Source organism: Protopterus annectens, chromosome 4.part1 (assembly GCF_019279795.1).
Source record: "Protopterus annectens isolate FY-2018-M chromosome 4.part1, PAN1.0, whole genome shotgun sequence".
Classification (NCBI taxonomy): domain Eukaryota; kingdom Metazoa; phylum Chordata; order Ceratodontiformes; family Protopteridae; genus Protopterus; species Protopterus annectens.
Window position 1 is genome coordinate 226970558 of NC_056734.1, and position 26863 is coordinate 226997420.

The window sequence follows — 26863 nt, forward strand, 5'->3', positions numbered from 1 at the left end:
AGAGAGATGCATACACTTTCAGGTCTCAGACTACCTCCTTACTAACAACCTCCTTTCCAGTACTCAGCATGGTTTCCGACCAAACCATAGCACCACCACTGCCTTACTCTCCTTTACTAACATTATCCTTCAGCCTAAAAACAATAGCTATCTCTCCTCTGCTACTTTCCTAGACCTATCTAAAGCATTTGACATGGTCCCACACAAACAACTTATCTCTGTCCTCAATAACCTATCCTTCTCACAATCAGTCACCAACTGGTTTCAGAGTTACCTGTCTGACCGCCAACAATCAGTTGTATGGCAAAATGACATATCTCCCCAACTACCTGTCTCCATAAGGTTTCCCCAAGGATCCATCCTTGGACCCCTACTCTTCTCTGTTTACACCAGTAATCTAGCCTCTGCCACCAAACATGGCACACTCATACAATACACAGATGACTTGACCATCATCTGCTCCGCCCAGTCCCTACCCAAACTGCAAAAAGTCACACAGGAAGCCTTTTCCTCTGTTGAAACATGGTTATCCAATGCCCAATTAATACTCAACCCAAACAAAACTAAACTACTCATCTTCCAACCCACCAAACATACTCAAAACAACTCTCACTTTAACATCACAGCAAAGGACAACACCACTATATACCCAACTGAACACACCAAATTGCTAGGAGTGGAAATAGACAATAAACTAAAATTTGACATTCACATATCCATGACCATAAAAAAAGTCCACAAAAAACTAGGAGAGTTATACAGAAATAAGCAATTTCTCACCAAAGCAGCAAAGATTTCAATAGCAAATTCCCACCCTACTTTATGCCTCTCCAATATATACCAACCTAAGGCAATGTGATCTAAACAAGCTAGAGACCTGCTGCAACAAAATCGCCAAATTCGCCACAGGGGCATCCTACCGTAGTCACCACTCATTCTCACTTGCTGAACTGGGCTGGCTTGAACTCCTTCACCTCCTTCAGTGGTATCAACTCTCACTTGCCCACAAACTAGTAAACCATCCACTAAATGTTCCATCCCTCCAGAATCTACTCCAACCCTATCGCACCACCAGACCACTAAGATCCAGCAACAAAAATCACTTGCAGATCACTAAAGCCAATAACTCTGCTGGTGAAGCACTATTCTCTTGTGCCCTAGCCAAATTATGGAACTCACTCCCACCCACAATTACCTCCATACCATCATGCACCCACTTCAAAACTTTACTAAAAGCACACCTAAAAACATGCTAGCTATGCCCTTGCAATTCCCACTCTAATATCATCCACCCCATCCAACCACTACCTTTCTTTCCACTCCACTAACTACCTTGATTATAGCAAGCTCAGATGCTCATAAGCCTAGTACCTATTATACAGCAGGAACTTCTCATTGTAACATTTGTTACTGTCTGTTATGTACTTCACATATAAAGATTCTAGTTGTCTGCTGATGTACTATGTTCTTCATCTGTAAATATGTTGTAAGCAATTGCTATGTTAAATTGTTAATCCCTATGTAATCCAATGTAACTACTGTCTGTTTATTTTACTGTGGAGATTTTCTCCCTGGGCCTCCGCTGAAAATGGACCTACATCCAGTCAGACACTCCCGGTCAACAAATTTAAATAAATAAATAAATAAATAACCCTACCCCCACAGCAATAGTGACGGCAGTGTGTGAACACCAAGGGATGTGCACATGAGTAGAACTTTCAATCATGCAGTGTAGGGGGACATGTGTAGGGCAGACTGAACATACACTGGCTATTGCAGATGCCCCATGCTGGTCTACCCCCACCAGGAGTAGTGACTGCTATAGTACACACAACAAGAGGTGTGTCAAATCGTCATAGCACATATATGCCCACACTAAGTATATGCATTGTGGTCAGCATCCACACACCTAACACATTCTGTAGACACTGCATGTAAAAGTACAGGACATATGTCACATATTGGGCACATGCACTGTTAAGATATGCAGTGATGTGGTCCCAATGCAGATCACGGATGGGTGCATCATATCAGGAAGGGTGTGTACACCCCCCATAGCCATGGTATGCTCTGATGGTTGTTAGTGTAAGAGTATTGGGTTGGTCATACATGGTCCACTGATGCTGAGAGCTGTACATCAGGCATCAGGCAATCACAAATTACATCTGTCCACATATCATCCCAGGTATGTGTTGCTGAAAAACATATGGGCTGTGAGCATTAAAGCTGACATAACTGACACAGTAGTACACATTCAGCAATGGGCCATACACCTGTGAGGTGTAGTGCACAGTACATGGTAGGGTGCAGAACAGGTGCACAGAAATACCATGTTCATTGCCGCAGTGGTATCCAGGGGAAGGGGCTTCACCTAGTGACACAGCACATGCATCACACACATGTATACTGTTGCCAGCATTGATTGACTATAGCTGCACTGTATGCTATTGGGTACCATATGTTATGCATGTTGAAAGAGGGGTAATAGGAGAACTGTGTGTACTTTCATTGTACAACCTCACCTGTATGTGTGTGTGTGTGTGTGTGTGAGTGTGTGTGTGTGTGTGTGTGTGTGTGTGTGTGTGTGTGTGTGTGTGCGTGTGCGTGTGTGTGTGTGCGTCCTGGTGGGTAGTCAGTTTGTCTGTAGGGTCACTCTGGTGATGTGGAGGGAGGTTGATCCATGTAGGATGCTTGTGTGCATGGGTGTGTGTGTTTGTGTGGCTGGCCATGTATGCACATATGTGTTCATACAAAAGTACCTCCCTCTGGGATCATGCAGTACATGCACATGGACTGCCACATTACACACCAGGAATACTTGTCATGTGTGTAATCACAGAACAGCTGATAGTATATTATGGTCTGTAGCATGCAAAAGGCATCCAGAGGGAAGGTAGACACCAGGTGTACCTTTAATATTGTTTTCTGTATAGAGATCACCTACAACCTATTCAGCCCTACAGATACATTGGGGAAGTACTAGTCAACACCAGGGAGTGTATCCAAATATTACAGTTATCACGTGATAGGGTGAAGGAGCAGCATATCTGGCATGTACTGAGTATTACATACACATGACACACCAGTGCATGTTATTATGCATAGAAAATAGTAGCCCACACATGGAGGGGCCATGCTCATGATGTCCAGACATACAGAGGGTGCATACTGAATGACAGTAGTGAGGCCATGTAAAACCACTACACACAAGTCAGGCAGGTAAAGTAGTAACAGGTCTTGTGTTGTGACGACTTGAGTAGGCATTTAGAGGACTGGTGTGTTAATGAGTGGTACCAATGTGTGTATAATAACAAGTGTGATGCAAGATGGGGTACCACATGAACATATAAGTGGGACTGTCTGTAAAGCCATGGACAGGAAGGTATTTTGTGTGTGTGTGTGTGTGTGTGTGTGTGTGTGTGTGTGTGTGTGTGTGTGTGTTTGCACTGTTATGCAATGCTGTACAGGTTCTAAAGTGCGTTTATTGTTTTTCCCTACAGGTGGCAAGGTAGGTTGGGGTCCCTTCTGCATGCAATCTAATGGTGGTGTCCATACAGACACTGAAAATGATGATAGTACTGTTGAGGCACAGGTGGGGTTGTCAGGGGCTGACACTGCATCAACATTTGACATCCCCCTTTTAGCCACCCCATCCCCGCACATAGTTTCCGTGCCTATACACACCCCATCACCAATGGCCACAGCGGATGGACACCTGGCATTCGGTGGCAGTGCACTGGAAATTGCGGTAACAATGCCTACTGTGTCCAGTCACAGCAGGCATAGCTGGATGTTTGGCAGGGCACCACATAGGCAGATGTCCTAGGGTGCTCATTGTAAGGCCACTGGACATTATGACCCTGGCAGAGCTGAAATAGCTGTTACCAGCAGGTGCATGCTTCAGGCTGTCATGTCGGTGCAGGCATGTATAGAACGTTACACCAGACAGGGCCTGAGGCTCCAGAGGGCTGCTCTCACATCTGCAAATGACAATGCCTGTGAACTGGCTAGTGCCATCTGTGGATTAACTGAGTTCATGGATAGACAGTCTGGTGAGGTGATGGCCCTCATTGACTATGGTCTGTCCGTGCTTGAACATGTGGTGGGAGTGCAGCGACGGCTGTGTGGATATAGGCCAGCAATGCCAACAGCTGGTAGTCAACGTGGATGTGCAAGGACACCAAAGGCTCCTGTAATGGCAGTACCAGCTCTGGCACTGTGGGGAGGGGCGCTGTCCACACCACACCACAGCAGGCCACAAGCACTTGGTCTTGGCCAGTCCCAGGAGGAACCTGGTACCAGCAGACCTATGTCATTATCAGGTGAAAGTAGCACATCAAGGCCTGTACCTGGACATGCCCATGGAACCCCTGGCAGGCACAGTCCACGTGTCCATGGCCAGAAGCAGTGAACTGTACACCCTGCCAGGTATGGTCTACAGCTGTCCATAAACACCTGTGTAGGGCAGCCACATGGCAGAACTGTGTCGTTGCATACCCACACACTATGCAAACACACCTAGAGCCTTCCCATACCTACACACACCAAAGCACCATGCCCAGCTCACCACAGTACTCCCCTCACCCACACACATGGTGGCAAATGTATGGCCCACCCTCAGCCTCTGGCAATCCAACATCACACCCTGTGCATATGATGATAGCTGTGCCACATCCTTGTCATCTATGCCATCAATGCAGGGGCAGGCTAATATGGTTCTGATGCACATGGTGACTGTACTACAGTCTACCACAGTACTGCAGTGTAACATGTTGTAGGGAGTAAAGTGTTTGGTTGTGGTCTCTATAATGTTATCCATTTGTGTTGTAGGCATACATGTGTCAGCACAAGGATGCCCTGTGCATATGATGATACCTGTGCCACATCCCTGTCATCCATACCATCAATGCAGGGACAGGCTAATATGGTTCTTATGCACACGGTGACTGTACTACAGTGTACCACAGTACTGCAGTGTAACATGTTGTAAGGAGTAAAGTGTAATGCATATATGGCAGGTAGTGTAGCTGTCCCGCAATGATGCCTTACAGCTGTTAGTAACACTGGTTGATTGTGGTCCCTATAGTTTTATCCATTTGTGTTGTAGGTGTACAAGTGTCAGCATGAGGATGGTCTGCAGTCATATTCCACAACAGGGTATGACACTGTGGTGACACCATGGCTGTGATATATCTGGGGTGCAGTTGAACACATATCACAGGTTACTAAAATGGTTTTTGCCTGTGCCACATGGACAGGTGACCTGCTGAGGCACATACACCCTGCAACCTGATGTAGACCCATCCACATATATGCCCACTGTTACTTGGCAACACTGGGGCTAGAACCCTACCTAGCTTTGAAGTGATACTGAACTGTGTGGCTTACATTGCACACACCACACAGCTTTTAGGGTGAGGTGTGTCCCAGGTCACATGTTACCTGCAGGACATACCCAGACATGTACAGTATGCTAATGGGGGATGTAATGAGTATATATGGACAATACGTAGTGTGACATACCGTCATATACACATTAACAGACACATAACAGCCAGTCACATATCCAAGATACTAGGGCCTATCACTGCTAAATAACTTGACCATGTGTCCAATGTGTTACAGGTAGGCTGCACACAACACATGCATAACTGGCTTGGATTGTGGTATCAGTTACCTGTATGGTTGATGATGACAGTGATAACCATAACATGGTACATGGGACATGTACCGGGTGTAGCTTGGTGTAATGACAGTGCACCCCCATGGATATTGTACTCCCTGAAACCCTAGTTGACACTCTGACATACCCAACATCACACATTGACCGTGACTGCAATACAACCCATACTATACCGCAACAGTGGTACTACAGGGATATGCATCTAATGCACATGCCACATGAGTAGTAGGGTGTTGCATTGTCATGCCTCACCTATGGGCGGCAACAACAATATCTGTACTACTGTGTGGCAATGGGTATTGTAATAGGAGTATGTGGCCTCGGAATGCTGTACCCTAAAGATATATGGACATGCACAACTACACACACACATGCCAGAACACAATTGGTATCCCATGTCTATCAACCCATTTGTAAAACACTATTGTGCTGGTACTGCAAGGCTCATGTAGCCAGTATGGGGGGGAGAGCTTAACATGCAATGCCCCATACAGTAGTAGCCACAACTATGGCAATGGGTGTTGTGTTGGTTGTTAAGGCCCATGGAATTCCCAAGTATAGGTGTGCTAACACACAGACACTGCTATACTCAGTCATGCACACGTGCACATGTGTCAGTACAGGGGTACGTCGCTGCAGGTGGTCATAGCTGTGTACCTAGCTATTGTCCAAGGGGAGATGTGTTATGTGTACAGTGGTTTCCTGCCACCTGCCTGGTGGCAGCAGGCAATCTATCGACAGACACTACTGTGTTGACCCTCAGGGTGAGAATGACATGCATCAGCCAATCCTCTAGGTGCCCCCAGCATATGGCCACTGAGGTGATCATGTTGACATGTATGCAACATGCATTACAGCACATAGTTAGTGTATGTGATGAAGACCTGTACCCAAGCTTGTTCTGTTGACTATGGTAGCGTAGTGGAGGTACGCATGGCATGTGATGCGTACAGGGTGACATCTCCTATATGTGTTAGTTCTTACATAGCAGGGCAGACATGTCAGTGTCAATCAAGCTTAGGTTGCCTGTACATATCCGAGCTGGAAAGCTGCCATCTGCACACTTGTAAAGGGACTGACAGTCATCAGCTTGGCCAGTAGCTATGCAGTGGCATGAGTGTGTTGACAGATAGACATCTGACAACAATATGTATGCCATAACTACATGTCAGAAGCCCTTACTAGCATGTGCTGTACAAATGGTAGTCCACAGTTACATTCCACATGATGGATCATTACCCAGTAAGGGGTATATACACTGACACAGCTCACATACCTGGGATACAACAGGGAGGCCTCATTATCCAGCTATGCCTGCAGGTGTGCCTGTTGTCAGTACTATATTTAGTACTCTGCTCCTGCCTGGGTAAGCACTGTCAACAGAAGTACTGCCATGATAAATTACATGCCAGTGTGACAGCATGTACCCTGGGCTACTACACCTGTATGTAACACATTTGCATGGATAACAGTGCTGTACAGGCCTCATATATATCTGTGTCCCACCAATGACACTCCCACCCTCTGCTACTGTAATGACAACACATAGGAGCATGTATTGTACATGGCATTACATACACTTATTACAGATTATCAGACTGGGTGGTGTGACCTGGTTACCAGGGCTAAGCCATGATTAGCAAGTATCAACATTGCTGCCTACACTGTGCAAGTGCCCGTATGTTCACCCATAGCTAAGCACCGCTTAACTTTGCACAAACCCATGAAAACACACTTAAAGCTGCTCAAAACTGCCTTAACCACTCTGTATCTGACAGCCCTTGTTCTGCCCAGCAACAAAATGAACAGCCCTTGCAGAACTTGAACCCAGGACCCTGTACACTAAAGTTACAACACTTAACCACTACGCCATGACCACTGTGAAGACAGCTGCTATTTTACCAATATAGCTGTCAATACACATATTGAGTAGTACTGAACAATTGCCTTTAGGTCCTAAATTGTGTGGTCCTTGTTATTAATATGACTGTTGCATCACATATGTTGTTTTATCATAATGTACAAATAGCAGATACATATGGTGAGATACATCTGGGAGGGTATACACAACCGTGAGGTTTACACATCCCAGGAATATGGTTATATACATATAAGAGGTCTGTATATGTCTACATGTACATACACATGTATACTCATACATATGTCTGTATGAACATCTGTATAGTGCAACATATATACAGCCATGTGTACATTTCTTAGTATATATATATATATATATATATATATATATATATATATATTTATAGTACATAGATATATATATATATATATATATATATATATATACACATATATGTACATATAGTTATATGTATATATAGATATATGTATATGTATATATATATATATATATATATATATATATATATATATATACATATCTATATATACATATAACTATATGTACATATATGTATATACATATATATATATATATATATATATACATATATATACATATACTTATATGTATATATAGATATATGTATATGTATATATATATATATATATATATATATATATATATATATATATATATATATATATATATATGCACATCCTATGTGTACAGATATGCCTAGTTATGTTGGTATATATGTAGATATCTATAACTATATGTGCCCACATACCTATTCATATATACCTACTACTGTCATTATATATGTACATATCCATACTGGTTCAAAGCTCCAGAGAGTACCCCTGCATTACCAGGCTATAATCCATAACACACCTTTCAGCCACCAAACCCGGACCGAAACACTAAAGGTGGAGGCATGTCCATATTCATTAAGGATATCCACACCTCCAAGCTAGTTGCTCAGCATAATGCATCCAAGATTATCCAAGTTCAACTAACTCTGGGCCAAACCACAATCCAGATTGTAGCTTGCTACAGAATCCCCACCATGCCCCAGGATTCCCACTCCTCTTTTCTTGATACACTGGAAAATATTAAGGTACAACCCAACACTCTAATAATGGGTGATTTCAACTACCCTACCATTAACTGGGAAAACTACTCATGTACCAACTCTTTTGCTCAACGTTTTCTGGAAATCATCAATTCCAACGCTTTGGATCAACTTATCCACACCCCCACCAGAGGCAGCAATATCTTAGACCTGGTCATCACCAAAATGGGTGACCAGTGTTCCACACCAGAGGTCAGCTCCTCGTTGGTCAGATCTGACCACAAGCTAATCACCCTAGACATCCACATCCCACTCCCACCCCCCCATTAGGAAAACAACTGTAAACAATGTCTCTAAAGCCAACTTCACGCTTCTTAAGACAGAAGTGGCAAACTTCATGACACCCATGCAGATGGACATTAGAGGTACGACTGCTGAATCCTACACAAATGCACTTTATAAGTACTTACACGAGTGCATGGATCATGCTATCCCTAACAGAACCAAGATGCTATCCTCCAAAAAAAAGGAAGCCAATCTGGTGGTCTTCTGCCATAAACAAACTCTACAACAGAAGAAAGAAACTGTTGCAAAAAAGAGTAAAATCCCACGATTGGAGGAACTCCCTGGTCAGCCTCAGTAAGAAGCTGAGATCCCTCATAAAATCCTCCAAAGATAGTTATGAAAACAAAATTGCCACTGATTCTAAAGACAACAACAAAGCATTCTATAGCTATGTCAAAAATCTCAATGGCAACACTCAGATCTGCTCCGAGTTACAGCACAATGACACTAAATATACAGAACCAACTGATATTGCCAACATCCTGGCAGATAGGTTCAGTGCTAACTTTACCCCCCTCTCACCCCCTAAAGGGCCCCTCTTTATACCAGAAGAATGCAAAGTTCCTGTAATCATGACTGCACAGGTAAAAACTTCACTCTCCAAAGCCAAGAACACAGCATCCATTGGACCTGACAACATCCCAGGCTGCCTGCTACATGAACTACAGAATGAACTGGCACCCCACCTAAGTACCATGTTCAGTCATAGCCTCAACTCGGGCTTTGTGCCCATTGAATGGCACACCATGACAGTTATCCCACTCCACAAAAGGGGGGCCACAACAGAACCCGGGAACTACCGCCTGATTAGCCTGACAAGCCTCATCTGCAAGGCCATGGAACATATCATCATGGAACTCATAAACAAAGACATTGGAGATCTCCAAACCCTGGACCCAACACAGTTTGGGTTTGTAAAAGGCAGATTATGTCTCCTAAACCTGACAGACTTCTTTGAAGTAGTCACCAAAGCCATAGATGAGGGTAAGGTGGTTTACCCAGCCTATCTAGATCTCACCAAGGCGTTTGACACCATCCCCCACTCTGGAATTATAGATAAACTCACTAAACTAGGTATAAATCCCTATGTCACAAGATGTGTTGCCAACTGGCTTACTGAAAGAACCCACACTGTGAAAGTAGCAGACTCCAAATCAGACTTCAGACCAGTGACAAGTGGAGTACCACAGGGTTCAGTCCCGGATCCTCTCGTGTTTGGTATCTACTTCTCTGAAGTACAGGCTAACACAGAATGTCTTTGGCTAACTAAATTCACAGATGACTGCAAACTAGGAGCCATAATTGAAACTCCTAACAATGTGGACATCCTACAAAAGGGCCTCACTGAAACAGATGCTTGGTGTCAAAGACATGGTCTCAAGCTCAATGCCAAAAAGTGCATTGTCATCCCCTTTGGTAAAAATTCTGTACCCATGAACTACCACATAGGCGGTAGTCTACTTAACACTCAAAGTGTGATAAGAGACCTTGGGACACAGGTGGACAGTAGTCTCTTTTTTGATAATCACATCGCCAAAGTGGTCAGGAAATCCTTCTATGTGGCACACCTCATCACAAAAGGTTTCTCATCCAGAAAAAAAGAGGTCATTGATCCCCTCTACTCATCACTCATTAGACCCATTGTAGAGTACAATGCCTCTTTGGTATGTACCTCACAAGACATCTACAACAACTGGAAAGGCCACAAAAATACCTCACAAAGAGGATTACTGGCCTCAAACAGATGCCTTATGCAGACCGTCTGAAAAAACTCCAGCTTACTCCATCGCATATTGCCTACTCAGAGACGATCTCTGCCTAACATGCAAAGCTATGTCAAACCCAGAGCTGTTGGACATGCTCCACTTAAAGAAATCCCAATCCCTCCGAGCTACATGCTGTAGGGACCTAAATCTTGTCACCACAATAAACAGAACATGCTGGAGGGATAGATTCCTGTCCCCGAGACTTCCCATTCTCTGAAACAGACTACCTATCTATGTCAAACAGAGCTCCTCATTAGGACTCTTCAAGAAAAATCTTGATGATTGAATGGGTAATAGGAAATTCACCCCGGGGATCACTTCTGTGGTTCTGCTTGACAGGGGCACAAGAAAATTATTTTCTTGGGTGGCGAAAGCCAGGGTACATTTTGGCTAGGGCCAATAGCCTAGTACCTACCTATGAACCTATATGTATATGTGCATATGCATCTCTATCTGTATATGTGTAGACATATATTGCTCTGTATATGTATATATCTGAGTGTTTATATACATATCTATGTACATATACATATCCCTCTATGTATGTCGATATGTATATGTGTATATATCTATCTAGATATCTGGATAATTATATATACATATATGCTCACCATATGTCCTGAACATGGAGTGGAGCCCTACCTAAGCCCCTATAGTCCCAACTTCATAGTGCAAGGGGATGTCAGGTATGTATTGCAGGTATATTTGTAGACTATTGCTACTGTAATAGGGATTGTCTTCATAGACATGGTGTGTGTGTGGTTGTTCACTCTGCTTTTAACGTATGCACCATTGGCTACTGACAGACATCCTAAGGACATCATAGTACAGTACCACTGCTAGCACAGTAATGCTCCTGTGGACTACAGTAGACATATTGGCCAATATATGTTGACAGTCTGACACACTCTGGACAGTCCAGAGGTATACACAGAACCCCTTAGTGCAAGACATGTGGACCAAGCCTGACTATGTGGATGTTAACAGCCATGTAGATGGGTATAAGAAATACATAGTGGTATACATTTGCCCCCATAGGTTATACATTCACACACCCCTGTCTGTCCTGACACATAATAACCACTGGTACAGAGGTGCCATGCCACATAATACCCACTAGTTAGTGACATACATCTGCACTGATTCTCACTGCTTTGTCTGACATACATGAGTGCTATGGTGGTCCAGCAGCAGTACATCTGGCAAGTATCTGGACATGACATCTCACTGGGTAAGTACACTAAGTTGCTAGGCATGTAACAAAGCACTGTGCGGGTTACAGGCATACTGGCTCAACACTTTCCAACATTTCCTATGGGGTAATACACATGCCTGCATATATAGCAGACTGTACAGGCATGTTGCAACACAGAGTAAGACACAACTATGTGAAAGTGCATAACCACAGCCAATGTGAACACAGCCACAGCCACATATGGTAAACTAGTGTAATATTACAGTATATGGACTTTCTGTTCAACACCATCCTCATATGTGCCACCCATGCACTAACCCTACATATACTGGCCTGCTACACAGTGTGATCTGATGCCTGTCTGTGGTATGGAACATGTGCATATTTGGTCCTACAAACATGTAAGCTGATAGGGTAACATTCAGTGGAGCAGCATGTAACATCAGATAGACCAGGACCAAGAACAATGACATCTACCACAGTCTGTACACAGGCCAAGGTACATATTAACAATACACACACTGTCAACAATCACCATAAGTACACAGACCTCAGTACTGTACACACAACTACAGAATGTCCATGTTATGTCATCAAATATAACCCCTACTATACATAACATGTGTAGCAGTGTGATATCTCACTGGCTTGTTATCAGATATAATGCCACTTATGGTGTACAGCACATATGCACCTCTTACTGCATGACATATGTACAAAGGTTGACAGAGTTGTGGCTGGAGGCACATACACAGCACCAATATTGACATGTTGCTGTGATAACCTCATACATTTACTGTTGTAACAGGGTTTGTTGCAACATATGCCCTATAACGGATATGAAGTCAGTAACTCTCACGGCTGTCAACATCTGCAGACTGCAATCCTCACACCACCTTCTGCAGTTCACAGATAGTTGCTCTGTGGGTAACACATGAAACAAAGGCACTACACACTGTCCAGTCTGCAGATGACCCTACAGATGGGGGTTTCCTCATAAACATAGCACTGACATGGCAGGTATTAAATCATGTAGGACAGCCATATCCACAAACACCCAGTTAAACCAACATTACCCCAAATGCAGTATAGCAGCACTTACAGTCTGTAGTCTGGTCAGGCACATCCCCCTCCTGTGTGTTGGCCTGTTTCCACAGTGTATGTTGTTAGAGGTAATTCCCCAATCCATCTGAGATGTTGTTTGCCAAACAACAGATCAAGTTCCTTCACACTGAATGACATCAGCTGGATTGCCAAAGTAGGGCATTTGAATTGTAGTGAGTGTGACTAGCCTAAAATGCATTGCTCCCCACACAGAAACACACACAAAGCATCCACAACTGCCATGTGTGGGAATAGAACTCCTACCAGAGATCTATATCACAATATAGCATGAAGCAGTTATAGGATGCACCATGGGGATTACTGGAGTATTCCTTCCCCAAAGGTGTATTTCACAGTGAATGACATCAGCAGGATTGCCAAAGTAGGACATTTGAATTGTAGTGAGTATAACTAGCCTAAAATGCATTGCTCCCTACACAGACATAGAAACACACACAAAACATCCACAACTGCCATGTGCGGGAGTCGATCCCCTACCAGAGTTCTACATCACACTACAGCATGAAGCTGTTATAGGACGCACCAAGGGGATTACTGGAATACTCCTTCCCTAAAGGTGTATTTCACAGTGAATGACATCAGCTGGATTGCCAAAGTAGGGCATTTGAATTGTAGTGAGTGTGGCCAGCCTAAAACACGTTGCTCACTACACAGACATAGAAACACACACAAAGCATCTACAACTGCCATGTGTGGGAACAGAACCCCTAACAGAGTTCTATATCACACTACAGCATGAAGCAGTTATAGGATACATCACAGGGATTACTGGAGTACTCCTTCCCCAAAGGTGTATTTCACAGTAACTGACAGCAGCAGCCTTGCCAAAGTAGGGCATTTGTAATGTAGTGTGTGTGACTAGCCTAAACAGCATTGCTCTTTGCACAGACAGAAACATACACAGACACACACTCTTGCCATGTCTGGAGTTAGAACTCCTACCTAACTAGTTTATTACACTACAGCAGTACGCAGTTATAGGACGCACTTCAAAGTTAGGGCTTAAATACCAGAAGATACAACCTTAGACAACTTTTTTTTTAAAAAGCACAAAATAACCAGCCCACACTAGCCAGCAGCCAATTAACACAATCTAGCAAAGGTAAAGAAAGGCTTCTGCTAATTCAAGTTTGCCTGTTCATGTGCTTTGAAGAATCACTTTAGAAACAAACAAGCCCAGAGCCAGCACATCTGAACTAGGCAATACTAAAGCTATTAGCCTACACTCTTTAGACAGTAAACACTACAGAAAGCCACAAAATGAAAGTTTTTTAAACAGATAAAGGAGCAAAGAGACTTTACAGAATGTTTTTAACTGCAAACAAATCAGTTACCCATGCAGATTAGTTAATAGCAATAAAATGCACTAAAAACTATGCAGCAGGCAATAAAAGTGCTATATATAAATTGCTAGAAACAATAATCAGTATAAATAATAAAAAAAAAAACAGGATACTTATATATCTCAGATCAGAGTTGTAGTCAACGCCCCTCCTCCACTCTGCTCAGTGTGTATAGACAGAAATCCTCTCAAAGTTAGGGCTTAAATACCAGAAGATACAACCTTAGACAATTTTTTTTTTAAAAAAGCACAAACGAACCAGGCCACACTAGCCAGCAGCAAATTAACACAGTCTAGCTAAGGTAAAGAAAGGCTTCTGCTAATTCAAGTTCACCTGTTCATGTACTTTGAACAATCACTTTAGAGGCAAACAAACCCAGAGCCAGCACATCTGAACTAGGACAATACTAAAGCTATTAGCCTACACTCTTTAGACAATAAACACTACAGAAAGCCACAAAATGAAAGTTTTTTAAACAGATAAAGGAGCAAAGAGACTTTACAGAATGTTTTTAACTGCAAACAAATCAGTTACCCATGCAGATTAGTTAATAGTAATAAAATGCACTAAAACCTATGCAGCAGGCAATAAAAGTGCTATATATAAATTGCTAGAAACAATAATCAGTATAAATAATCCAAAAAAACAGGATACTTATATATCTCAGATCAGAGTTGTAATCAACGCCCCCCTCCACTCTGCTCAGTGTGTATAGACAGCAATCCTCTCAAAGTTAGGGCTTAAATACCAGAAGATACAAACTTAGACAACTCTTTTTTTTTTAAAAGCACAAAAGAATCAGCCCCCACTAGCCAGCAGCCAATTAACACAATCTAGCCAAGGTAAAGAAAGGCTTCTGCTAATTCAAGATGGTCTGTTCATGTGCTTTGAACAATCACTGTAGAGACAAACAAGCCCAGAGCCAGCACATCTGAACTAGGACAATACTAAAGCTATTAGCCTACACTCTTTAGACAGTAAACACTACAGAAAGCCACAAAATGAAAGTTTTTAAACAGATAAAGGAGCAAAGAGACTCTACAGAATGCTTTTACCTGCAAACAAATCAGTTACCCATGCAGATTAGTTAAGAGCAATAACATGCACTAAAAACTATGTAGCAGGCAATAAAAGTGCTATATATAAATTGCTAGAAACAATAATCAGTATAAATAATCCAAAAAAACAGGATACTTATATATCTCAGATCAGAGTTGTAGTCAACGCCCCTCCTCCACTCTGCTCAGTGTGTATAATCTCTCTGACCATGGTCCTATTACATTGCAGGTAGTGCTTAATGAACATACAGCTAAATCTAGCTTCTGGAGATGGGCAAAGTGGAACTTTGCTTGTCGCAGTCTATCATAATGAATGCATTGAATAGGAACAGGAATAGGAATATAAACGAAATCATGCATCTTAGTAAAGCTGGTAGAATGGTTGTAAGGCAGCTTTTTGTGGTGAGATTATGGAGGGGAATTGTTTTAGGAAGAAAAAGACAGACATAATGCTTGAGCTAAAGCTTAGGGAATTATGTGAGTTTCAAAAGAGGAATAGTTTTGCGGAGGGGTCCCTTAACAGCTCTCATAGGCAAGGAGGCATCCCTTCATGTCATGAAGATATTAATGGAAATGAACCAAGAGGAAGCAGAACTTCAAAGGTGGTGTCACTTCTGGCGGCTTAGATATGAAGGAGCCCAAAATGCATTTCTTTGTTCTTTAAGGAAATTGTGGTTAGCCCACCCATTTTTGTGACTGCAGAATATATTTCTGATGGTGAAAACATTTGTATTGCCTTCCACAACTTTTATAATTCCTTATACAGTCCTCCCTTTGAATTTCAGGTGGTCTTCTGCGAATTTCTTGCAGCATTGACATGCCCTGTGGCTGCCCAAAGTCAGGCTAGGTTGAATAAGCCAATTTCTGCTGAAGAAGTAGGACATGCCATCAAGCACTTCAAGTCTCACAAGGCCCCTGGGATTGACAAACTTCCTGAAAAGTTCTATAAATGGGTTGGGATGCTGTAGAATAGAGCTTGTGTATGTACCTTTAAGAAGCATTTCCAAATGTAAGCATGTGCATATAAATAATGAGCAGTTGCAGGCAGCAGTGCAATTTTGAGAGAAGAGCCAGAGTGTTAATATGTATGAGTGTGGTAGTCAGTCTGTTTATAAGTTTATTTAAGTTTAAGTTACAAAGCCTCATTCCTGATGTGTTTGTATGTAATAAAGCTGCTTGAACTGAACCCACAAATGTTTGTCTGTTTTATCTTGACCAGAGGAGTGACATGGTCAGAACCGGGATTGAGAGAGCAACTTTTGAAGCCATGAGGTGCAGAGTTGAAAGTGAAGGCAAATTGAGCTGGTTGAGTGAAATGGAGTGAAATGGAGCTCAGGCAAACAAAAAGGGACATAAATGAACTTAAGGTAACCAAAACTTGCACAAAAGAGTTATTTTGCAAAGAAAAGGAAACAGAAAACATGTAAGGCACATAATGCATTATTAATCAAAGATGTAGCACAAAAAGAAACACATTATTAATTAAATGAAATGTTTGAAACTACAGTATTTGATAAAACTAGCAGAAATATTCATGTGGGGCTCAGAAGTACCTTTGATTTGCATAACGAGCATGTTTACAGTAAAATGAGCTCAAGAAAAATATATTGAGCATGATAAGAGGTTAAATCAGCATAATAAGTACAATAAAAGGGAAAAATAAGCTTAAAGAGCAAGGCGACCACGTCTTTTAATAAAAGACCATGTTTTGGGCTCACAAACTACTATTTCGCATTGGATGAAGCCATTCAAAGCATAACTAGAGTTGACCGAAGAATCTCAGATTGTGCAAAGTGTTTGCAGAGTGCATGCTTTATTACAGCGCAATTATTTCAAAGACTTTGCTGTGTGCAAAGTATAGTTATATTGCAAAGTGCAGTCAAAGTACAGCCATTTTGAAAATGTTCTTGTGCTGTGTACATTTATTCACAGAGTGCTGCCATTTCAAAGGGTTTCTCACACTGTACAGAGTTATTTCACAAAGCACAGCTGTTTTGAAGAATTTTGTGCTGTGCACAGTTTATTTGCAAAGTACATTCATTTTGAAGTGTTTCTTACTCTGAACTTTTTCTGCTGTGTACAGTTTATTTGCAAAGTACAGTCATTTCAAAGTATTTCTTACACTGATAAGGAGGGGTTTCATAAAGTACAGTGATTTTAAAGCATTCTTGTGCTATGGAGACCTATTTAGCAAAGTGCTGTTATTTCAAAAAGTTTGTTGTGCTATTGGGCATAATTGGAAGTTCTGGCATACACACACACACACACACACACACACACACACACACACACACACACACACATATATATATATATATATATATATATATATATATATATATATATATATATATATATATATAAATGCTCATAGCTTTCTAGGAAGTTCCAAGACTAGTTCAGTACAGAGGTCATATTCATTGCAGTATAAGGGTGAGTCTGTAAAACCCAAGTAAAGTCTTATTGTTAACTGTCATAATTGTGATGCCAATCATGAGTCTAAAAGAGAGAAGTGCTTAGCATTTGGTCAGCAATGCCACAGGTGTAAAAAAATGGTATCACTTTCAAAAATTTTGTAAATCAAGCAAGCCTCATTCAGTTATTAAGAAAGGTCACTCAAAAAAGCAAGCTGATCATGTGGAAAGCTACAACACTACTTTCTATGTAGATGGTGTGACAGTGGTCAGTGAAAAGGTTAATACAGTAGATTTGCTGGCAAAGAATAAAATATTGTGTACTGTCCTGATCAATGGTAAACCCACAGAGCTCAATGAAGACACTAGTTCAAAGTGTAATGTTATCTCAGCAGAAACATTTGCTACAGTGAAGGCTGTGAGCAACTTAATTTGGCCAGTTGTACAAACCTTGTTGTTTATGGAGGTGAAGGGATACAAACTGAAGGCTCAGTCGTGCTTTCATGCTATTCAGCTGGGAACAGTTACATCTTGCAATTTTATGTAGTCAGAAGACCTGTGCAGTCATTATTAGGTCTCAGAGACTGTTTAAGAATGAAACTGCTTTCTTTTGCCAAAGAAGTCCATCATATAAGCACATGTCCTAGTTCCAGCTTCAGTGACACTATTTTATCAGAGCATGTTGATGTGTTCAATGACAAGCTAGACAAACTTCCAGTTGTGTACAACATGAAAGTAGAGCCAGAGGGCAGTCCAGTGGACAGAGCAGCAAGGAGAGTTCCAATAACTATGCAGGACAAAGTCAAGGTCCAGTTAGACAAAATTGTGTGGTAGCTGCTCATAAGAAAAATTTAGATGAAATCAGAATATGCATTGACCCAAGAGACTTGAACAAGGCAGTAAAAGACATCATCATCCTATGAGTACAGTGGCATACCTCCCGGAACTACATGAAAAGCGACATGGAGGAGCTGTCCGATCTTGTAGCCCAGGCAGGTATGACCCTAGCCCTGAATAGCATCCTGCCATCACCCAGAATGATACCACAGTACAAGGACAAAATGATTGACTTCAACAATTGGCTAAGCTTCTGCTGTCATTCTAAGGGGATCCAGTATCTGTCTGCCTGGGATGACATGATCGACAAACCACGATTCTTTGCCAGAGATGGCCTGCACCTGTCACCCCTGGGATTCCGGATACTGGCTAAGGCTCTAGCCACCCCTATAGTGCCTTTTTTAGGTAAGGTTCAAATGACAAATTCACCAGCATAACAGGAACAAGCAAGAAGAATCTGAGGGTATTGCTACTCAATGCTAGAAATCTAAACCTCAAAATGCACTCACTTGAAGCACTCCTAAAAATGGAGAACATCAACATTTGTGCAGTGGCAGAGACCTGGTTTAAGGCTCCAGAGAGTACCCCTGCATTACCAGGCTATAATTCATACCACACCTTTCGGCCACCTAACCTGGACCGAAACACTAAAGGCGGAGGTGTGTCCATATTCATTATGGATATCCACACCTCCAGGCTAGTTGCTCAGCATAATGCATCCGAGATTATCCAAGTGCAACTAACTCTGGGCAAGACTGAAGTCCAAATTGCAGCTTGCTACAGATCCCCCACCATGCCCCAGGATTCCCACTCCTCATTTCTTGATACACTGGAAAATATTAGGGTACAACCTAACACCCTAATAATGGGTGATTTCAACTACCCCACCATTAACTGGGAAAACTACTCATGTACCAACTCTTGTGCTCAACGTTTTCTGGAATTCATAAATTCCAATGCCTTGGATCAACTTATCCACACCCCCACTAGGGGCAGCAATATCCTAGACCTGGTTATTACCAACATGGGCAACCGGTGCTCCACACCAGAGGTCAATTCCTCGTTGGTCAGATCCGACCACAAGCTAATCACCCTAGACATCCACATCCCTCCCCCACCCCACCCATTAGGGAAATCACAGTAAAAGATATCTCCAAAGCCAACTTCATGCTTCTTAAGACAGAAGTGGCAAACTTCATGACACCCATGCTGATGGACAATAGAGGTATGACTGCTGAATCCTACACAAATGCAATTTATAAGCACTTACACTAGTGCATGGATTGTGCAATCCCTAACAGAACCAAGATGCTATCCTCCATAAAAAGGAAGCCAAACTGGTGGTCCCCTGCCATAAACAAACTCTACAACAGAAGAAAGAAACCGTTGCAAAAAATAGTAAAATCCCATGATTGGAGAAACTCCCTGGTCAGCCTCAGTAAGAAGCTGTGATCCCTCATAAAATCCTCCAGAGCTAGTTAAGAAAACAAAATCACCACTGACTCTAAAGACAACCACAAAGCATTCTTTAGCTATGCCAAGAATCTCAATGGCAACACTCAGAACTGCTCTGAGTTACAGCACAATGGCACTAAATATACAGAACCAACTGATATTGCCAACATCCTGGCAAATAGTTTCAGTGCTAACTTTACCACCCTGTCATCCCCTAAATGGCCCATCTCTATACCAGAAGAATGCAAAGTTCCTGTAATCATGGCTGCAGAGGTAAAAAACACATTATCCAAAGCCAAGAACACAGTGTCCACGGGACCTGACAGCATCCCAGGCTGTGTTCTAAGTGAACTACAGAACAAACTGGCACCCTACCTAAGTACCATTTCAATCATCGCCTCACCTCAGGCTATGTGCCCACTGAATGGTGCACACTGACAGTTATCCCACTCCACAAAGGGGGAGCCACCACAGACCCTGTAAACTACCGCCCCATTAGCCTAATGAGCCTAATCTGCAAGGCTATGGAGTGTACCATCATGGAACTTATAAATAATGACATTGGTAATCTCCAAACTCAGGACCCAACCCAGTTCGGGTTTGTAAAAGGCAGGTCATGTCTCCTAAACCTGATAGACTTCTTTGAAGCAGTCACCAAAGCCCTAGATGAGGGTAAGGTGGTTCACACAGCCTATCTAGATCTTGCCAAGGCTTTCGACACCATCACCCACTCTGGAATTATGGATAAACTCACTAAACTAGGTATAAATCCCTATGTCACAAGATGGGTTGCCAAATGGCTCACTGACAGAACCCACACTGTAAAAGTAGTGTGAAAAATGAGGTCTTTGTTCCCCTCTACTCGTCACTCATTAGACCCATTATAGAGTACAACACCCCTTTTGGTATGTACCTCACAAGACATCTACAACAACTTGAAAGGCCACAAAAATACCTCACAAAGAGGATTACTGGCCTCAAATCTGACTTCAGACCAGTGACAAGTGGAGTACCACAGGGTTCAGTCCTGGATCCTCTCCTGTTTGGTATCTACTTTTCTGAAGTACAGGCTAACACAGATGGTCTTTGGCTAACAAAGTTTGCAGATGACTGCAAACTAGGAGCCATAATCGAAACTCCTAACAATGTGGACATCCTGCAAAAGATCCTCATGGAGACAGATGCCTGGTGTCAAAGCCATGGCCTCAAGCTCAGTGCCAAAAAGTGCATTGTCATCACCTTTGTTAAACACTTTGTACCCATGAGCTACCACATAGGTGGTAGTCTACTTAACACCAAAAGTGTGATGAGACATTGGGACACAGGTGGACAGTAGTCTCTCTTTTGATAATCACATCATCATAGTAGTCAGGAAATCCTTCTACGTGGCACACCTCATCACAAAAGGTTTCTCATCCAGGAAAAAAGAGGTCATTGTTCCCCTCTACTCATCACTCATTAGACCCATTATAGAGTACAACGCCCCTTTTGGTATGTACCTCACAAGACATCTACAACAACTGGAAAGGCTGCAGAAATACCTCACAAAGAGGATTACTGGCCTCAAACAGATGCCCTATGCAGACCATCTAAAAAAACTCCAGCTTTACTCCGTTGCATATCCCCTACTCAGAGGCGATCTCTGCCTAACATACAAAGCTATGCCAAACCCAGAGATATTAGACATGCTCCACTTAAAGATATCCCAACCTCTCCGAGCTACATGCTCAAGGGACCTTAACCTTATCACTACAATAAACAGAACATGCTGGAGGGATAGATTCCTGTCCCAGAGACTTCCCATACTCTGGAACAAACTACCTATCTATATCAAACAAAGCTCCTCTTTAGCACTCTTAATCTTGATGCCTAGATGGGAAATAGGAAATTCACCCCAGGGATCACTTCTGTGGCTATGCTTGACTGCAGAACAGGAAAATAATTTTCTTGGGTGGCGAAAGCCAAGGTACCTTTTTGGCTAGGTTTATATAGGCCCTAGGGCCAGTAGCCTAGTACCTACCTATGAACCAGTGAACCTATGGAGGGGACTGCCACCCTCATGCCAAATGCCACTGATTTTTTCTGTCTTAAATGCAAAGAGTTCATTTTGGCAAGTATGCTTGATCATAAATTTTCACTACTCACTACATTCAGTATCCCATTTGGTAGATATAGATTCCTCAGGATGCCTTTTGGAATAAATTCTGCCAGTGAAGTCTTAAAGCATGCAATGGAGCAATTTTTTTTGTATTATCAGTTTGTTATAATAGTTGATGATTTACTGGTTGTTGACAATGCTGAGGCAAAGCATGACAGAAATCTCAGGAAAGTTCTGGACAGAGCTCATGAAATGAATTTAAAGCTCAGTCATTCTTGAGATGCCAGCCCTGGAAAATGTACAAGCCTTACAGTGTTTTCTTGGTATGATTAACTATTCGGGCAAATTTATCCCTGACTTTAGTGAGTTATCAGTGCCTTTAAGAGAGCTGACATGAAAAAATGTTGCCTGGTCATGGTTGGAACAAACCGAGAGAGCAACTGATAACCTCAAACAGCAAATTGCTATCCCTCCTACATTGAAATACTATGATGTCCACAAACCAGTATCTCTTTCCTGTGATGCTTCAAAGTTCGGTCTTGGTGCAGTTATTCTTCAAGCTGGCAGACCTGTTGCCTCTGCATCTAAACTCTTACCCAAACTGAAATGCATTATGCTCAAATTGAGAAGGAACTTTTGCCAATTGTGTTTGCATGTTCAAAGTTCCATGATTATATTTATGGCCGAGCTATCCAGATAGAAACTGACCATCAACTTCTAGTCACTATTTTAAAGAAGCCTGTGCATTCAGTTCCAGCAAGACTACAAAGAATAATGATCAAACTGCAAAAGTACAATTTCAAAATGGTCTATACAAAAGGCAAACTTCTTTATCTGGTTGATACTTTATCCAGATCAACAAGAAAGCTTGATACAGAGAATTTTGACTTTGATGTCATGGAAGCACATCATTTTTCTGTCACAAGACTTGATGAGCTGAGAGATCATACAAAGACTAATCCAATTTTGCAAAAGCTCAACAACTTCATTAATGTAAGATGGCCGTCAAAGCAATCTTGTGTACCGCCAGAAGTACAACCTTATTTTCCATACAGAGATGAGATGCTGATGGAAGATGGTATCATTTTCACAGGTCACAAAGTTATTGCTCCTACTTCCTTACAACATGAATACATTCAGATTTTGCATTGTAGCCACCCAAGTTCTAACTCTACCAAAATAAGAGTGAGAGGACTAGCATTTTGTCCTTCTCTATCAAAGGACATTGATAAATTGGTTTCCTCTTGTTAAGTATGCAACAGTCATACTCAAAAAAATGCAAAAAACACACTGTAAACTCAGAACTGAAACAAAAGCAGTTCACAGAATCCACTGGCAGCAAACTAGGTTAAGGAATAAACCTAGAAAGTTGAATTGTCACATAAAATCCTTTATTTGCTGAAAATAAAAAAATCAGGTAAGGGCTTTCCTTTAAAGCATATGTTAAACTTCATCAAACCCTGGCCAGTCTGATGAAGTTTAACATATGGTTTAAATGAAAGAGCTAACCTAATTTTTTATTTTCAGCACATAAAGGATTTTATGTCACAAGTCAACCTTCTAGGTTGTTCCTTAACCTAGTTTGCTGCCAGTGGAGTCTGTGAACTGCTTTTTTTTTCAGTTCTAAGTATGCAACAGTACTAAGCTGCATTTGCAAAAAGAGCCACTTCAGCCAAGCCAAATTCCTGAACTACCCTGGTCAACAGTAGCTACTGACATATTCGAGTGAAACAATCAGCATTACTTAGTGTTGGTAGACTCTTATTCAAACTGGTTAGAGATGAATTTGCTAACTAAACTAATTGTCCAGTGGTGTTATTACTAAGATGAAACATCATTTCTCAGTCCATGGCAGTCCACACAAAGTTATTTCTGACAACGGTACCCAGTTTACCCATCAATTGTTTCAGAGATTTGCAAAAGAGTGGGACTTTATCCACATTACTAGCAGTCCTGAAAACCCACAGTCAAACGGCCTTGCTGAACGTGCAGTACAGAGAATAAAGTAATTACTAGAGAGGTCAAAGTGTAACAATACTGATATTTTCTTGAATTTAATTAATCTCAGAAATACACCCTGTGACAACCTACTTGGCTCACCTGCTCAGAGACTTCTAGGCAAACCAGCACAACCTTGCCTATCAGTTCTAGTTTGTTGGTTCCTAATGCTAAAAACAACAGAGCAATCAAAGCTCAGCTTTTCAAGAAGTATTCTTCTCAGAAGTCCAGCTATGATAAAATGAGCAGATTTCTTCATCCATTAAAAGAAGGACAGACAGTGTGGATGCAAATAACAAAAGGCTTTGATCGAATTGGTCAAGTAAGAGGTATATGTGCCGAGCCAAAATCCTACTTACTGGAATATGAGGATATAGAATACAGGGGAAACTGCAGATATCTTCTTCCTATATCAGAAATTATATCGCAGTGTCATACCTGTGACACAGACTCTAGATTTTAGAGCAACCCTGAGAATGTTCAGACCGAAGAAAATGTCTCAGTATCCATTCCTGTTCCTGATGATGTCCCAGTTGTCCCCAAAGTTGAATATTCCTTGAAGACAGTCCCTGTTGCTAGATCTAATTCTGACTTTTATGTTACATGATCAGGTCATATTTCTAGACCTAGTGTAAAATACACAGCAACCTGGACATGATTGTTTTATATGTGTCTAATTTTGTATGATTGCATGTCAAAGAGTTAGTATTGTATAACTGCATGTCCAAAGATCATTTCTGTGTAAATAGCATGCGACTGAATACTGTCATTTAGTATATGATCTATTTATCAAAGAGGGATGACACTGAACAGAGCTTGTGTATGTGCGTTTAAAGAAGCATTTCCAGATGTAAGCATATGCATATAAATAATGAGCACTTGCAGGCAGCAGTGCCATTTTGAGAAAATAGCCAGAGTGTTGACATATATGAGCTTAGTAGTCAGTCTGTTTATAAGTTTATTTAAGGTTAAGTTACAAAGCTTCACTTCTGATGTGTTTGTGTGTAATAAAGCTGCTTGAACTGAACTCACAAAGGTTTGTCTGTTTTATCCTGACCAGACAAGTGAGAGATGCCACTTTAGCACCTGTTAGCCAGATTCTGTAATGACATTCCTAGTAAGTATGGTCAGTCACTGCACTTGAATCAAGCAGTTATTTTCTTATTACTAAAATGGAAAGGGGCAGTTTTAATGGCAGAGAATTTTAGGCCAATATCTTTAGTTAGTTTTGATCAAAAGATGTTTGCCAAAATTCAGTCAGATCATCTGGAAAGGATACCCATCTCTGATATCATATGATTAGAATGGCTTTGTAAAAGGTGAGGATATATCCAACAACTGGTGGGAGATAGCCACTTTCTTTAAACTTGGTGGATCACTCCCAGCAACAGGATGGATTTTCACTGTTTAATATTAAGAAAGCATTTAACACAGTGTTCTGGGACTTTTTGTTCTAGATATTAGAGCATAGAAATTTAGGGCATCGGTATATCACTTGGGTCAAAGGTCTGTATCACAAACCCACCTTTAGAGTTTTCGTTAATAGTGGCCTTTCCTCATCTGGAGCTATCAACAAAGGTAAGAAGCAGGGTTGCCCTCTCTCTCCAGGACTCCTTCTACTAGTGATGGGTAAGCTATTATATAAAATTTGGGTTATTATTGAGTATCAAAAGGCCCTTGATGGAACACACTTTTCCTTCTTACCATTTAGAGATGACTGCATTTTAATGAGCACCAGTCTCCCTGACATTCTTAATAGAGTGATGGAGATTTTATGACACTTTGGTAGAGACTCCGGTTTAAGATGCAATCTTTCCAAGTCAGCTATTATCTATTGCAGGCAAGGGGAATATACATTAAACACAGTTGATATTCCCAGAGTCACTTATTCCAAATATGTAGGGCATTTGAGCAGTAGTTTAATCTCTACAACTGAAGACAATGTCAGATGGCTAATTGATAGGCTTTGTGAACTTCTACCCAAAGTGAGTAATTTCTCTACATTAATAGGGAAAATCTGGGCAGTACAAAAGGTGACTTTTCCCCTTCTGTGTTATTTTTTGTTAGATGCAGACCCATATTATTCCTATATGAGGGAGTGACAACTATTCAAGAGATGAGCCATATATGTATAGCAATAGCAATAGACATATATCAATAGCTTCTACTGCTTATATTTCTAGAAGTCATGGGGCGCTGGGCCTCCCCCATGTGCAGAGTAATATTTTTGTCTTAGTCAAGCTCTCAAGCTAGAAGCCCAGGAATATAACATTGTGGTAGTACACAAGATTCCAGTTGCTAATAGTGCCAAGGAGATAATGCCAAAGTAGTGACTTCATATACTACAGGAGGAAAGTCAGCTTGCGTGTGGTTTGTTGTGGGGGCGAAAGTCGGATGGCTTGCATTTGGCATCACTGCAAAGTGAGGAAGGTGATATCTCACTCTGCCACCCAATACTGGAGTTCTAAAGGGACACATAACTGGGGAAAATTTACATGGGGCAGGCCCATTAGTACACTCAAAGATTTTTGTGCTATGCAACATAGGATTTATGGGCTACCTATTCTTAATGGATGGGAATTCTGGGTGTTTGGGATAAATTCTGAACCA